This window comes from Bison bison, unplaced genomic scaffold, assembly GCF_000754665.1.
Source record: "Bison bison bison isolate TAMUID 2011002044 unplaced genomic scaffold, Bison_UMD1.0 scf7180017864471, whole genome shotgun sequence".
Classification (NCBI taxonomy): domain Eukaryota; kingdom Metazoa; phylum Chordata; class Mammalia; order Artiodactyla; family Bovidae; genus Bison; species Bison bison.
In genome coordinates, this window is record NW_011495032.1 from 42,544,416 (window position 1) to 42,547,100 (window position 2,685).

At 41.5% G+C, this 2,685-nt stretch overlaps 1 pseudogene; it reads left to right on the top strand.

Annotated features, from left to right (window-relative positions):
• The first annotated feature begins 873 nt into the window (after positions 1–873).
• LOC105003873 lies at positions 874–1,530 on the top strand (annotated as a pseudogene).
• Positions 1,531–2,685: the final 1,155 nt, after the last annotated feature.

Here is a 2,685-nt window from a genome sequence, read left to right on the forward strand (position 1 = left end):
AGGTGTGTCCATGTCCTTTGTGCAAATTATACTCAATATAATACTGTAAAATAAGTCACACTACGTCTCAGTTTATCAAGTGCATTCTCACACAATAATGTTTTCCAAATATTTCTAAGCATCACAATTCTTTCTTTAGACAAAATGCTACATGGAATTTCAATATATAAAACAGCAAAAGCCGAATTTCTGGAGTTGAGATGAGGAGGGGTTCTGATCAATGGAAAGTATTAATAACTACAGGTGAGAAACCACCACACATTAGCATGCAGGTGACCTTTCTGGTCATTTTAGTAACTCAGGCTACCTGGCGGGTGCTGTCTTTTGCTTTTCTGATGGTTGATTTTTGTGGATTCTTAGTAGTGGATGGAGGAAAAGGCAATGGCACCCCACTCCAGTACTCTTGCCTGGAAAATCCCATGGGCGGAGGAGCCTGGAAGGCTGCAGTCCATGGGATCACTGAGAGTCAGACATGACTGAGCAACTTCACTTTCACTTTTCTCTTTCATGCATTGGAGAAGGAAATGGCAAGCCACTCCAGTGTTCTTGCCTGGAGAATCCCAGGGACAGCAGAGCCTGGTGGGCTGCCGCCTATGGGGTCGCACAGAGTCAGACACGACTGAAGCGACTTAGCAGCAGCAGCAGCAGCAGCAGTAGTGGATGGAAATAGAGAGCTGATCAAGATTATCCTGCATTTCTTTTCACTGTCAGGTTTTAGGGAATCATCTACATGAAATTTTGTTTTCATTTTGATATGGCCATCACTGTCACTGTTGCTTAAAAAAATCCCTTTTTCCCCAGAGGGGAAAGATGAGGGCCACATCAAAAACTTAGATGTTTTCGGCTTTTCCAGTTATCACAGCGTGAGGAACCATGAGGAGCAAAGTCTCCTGCAACACACACTATGAAGCGGTGGGGGAAGTCCTGCCTGGCAACCAGCATAAGTACCTGCAGTGTCTGGAGATGGTGGTGCTTCAGGTCAGCCTGTAGGCCTATGACTCTCAGAAGGACAAAAATTTCTTGGGCACCGTCAGGCTTAAGTCCACTCCCCGCCCCAAATTCTCCATGTGTGTCCTGTGGGACCAGCAGCACTGTGAAGAAGCCAAGGCTGTGGATATCCCCCACATGGCACTGAGGAAACTCAACAAGAACAAGGAACTGGTCAAGAAGCTGGCCAAGAAGTATGATGCCTTTTTGGCTTCCGAGTCTCTGATCAAGCAGATCCCATGAATCCTGGGCCCAGGCCTGAACAAGCCTGGCAAGTTCCCTTCCTTGCTGACCCATGATGAGAACACGGTGGCCAAAGTTGATGAGGTGAAGTCCACCGTCAAGTTCCAGATGAAGAAGGTGCTGTGTCTGGCAGTGACTGTTGGCCACCTGACGACGACAGATGATGAGGTTGTGTACAACATCGTCTTAGCTCTCAGCTTCCTGGTGTCCTTGCTCAAGAAAAATTGGCAGAATGTCAGGGCCTTGTGCCTTAGAGCACCTGTACTAAAGCACAGCTTAATAAACCATACTCCACTATAAAAAAAAAAAAAAAGAAAAACTTGGATGTTTTTGGATCAGTTGATGCTGAGGTTTTCATTCTCAACAATGTCCTACTCACACATTTTTGGGTTTCCCATCCTATAGCAGCTGGTTTGATTCATTTATTTATTTTAAAGTTCAATTTGTGATACAGTTAGAAGAGACTGTCAGCAAGGGAGAGTCAAACGGAAAGTTTATTTATTTTTCTCCAAAGGGTAAATGGTGGACAAGTAGGGGACTGCTGGCATGGAGCTTATTGGATTTATTTGGTTTATTTTTTCCTAAAATCCTTCCCTCTAAGAGGACAAAGTTCTTCTTTTCTCTTTAAGTGCAAAGCCCAAAGTGAGAAAAATTTGAAATCTGATTTAAATTTTTTTGATGTGGAACAGACTAAAGAAAACACTGAGGCTGACTGAATTTTCTTTAATTTAAATAGGAGAGAGATTGGAATTCCCACGAGAGGATTGATTGTTGAAATTCATATTTATTTTTTTTAAATCTGTCATTGGGGATATGCTGATTTTGAAGGATAAAACAGAGAGTTAGGAGCTCCAGAAATATGTGTGAGACTGGGTCATGAAAGGATGAGAAAGAGCTGAAGCCAGTGATAGCCAATAGCCCCACCAACACAGTGAGACTGGCTCTTGAAGCCACCTGCAAATCCCCTGTCTCAACTGATGTGCTGTTAGGCTTTATATTTCCTCCATTAGAAATATTTCATGATTTGAGTATGAATTATATAAAAACAAAAAAGAAACAATAAGACCCCCAAACCAAAAACCAATTAAGGAAAATTCTTGCGGTCGAAAATGCTTAGCAAACTGGAATAAACAAAGGACACTGATGTCTTTATTGTAGGATTTCCCTGGACCTATAATATTCTCATGTGCATTTTGAATCTCCAAGAAGAGCTATAGGATTAGCCATGTAAGAAGTCTTAACTTCAAATGAGAGGAAAATTTTACCCATTTACCTCCCATCTAAGGCTGACCTGAAAATTAAAAAAAAAAAATTCTTTGATGAAAGCATTGAAAAATTACTGTTAAAATGCAAATCATAACAGGGACATGATAATATCTGAAAGCATTATTAACCAACATAACTCCTCAGTTTAGTTTATCAAATTAACTGCAAGTGCCTTGTAAAACTCTCGTG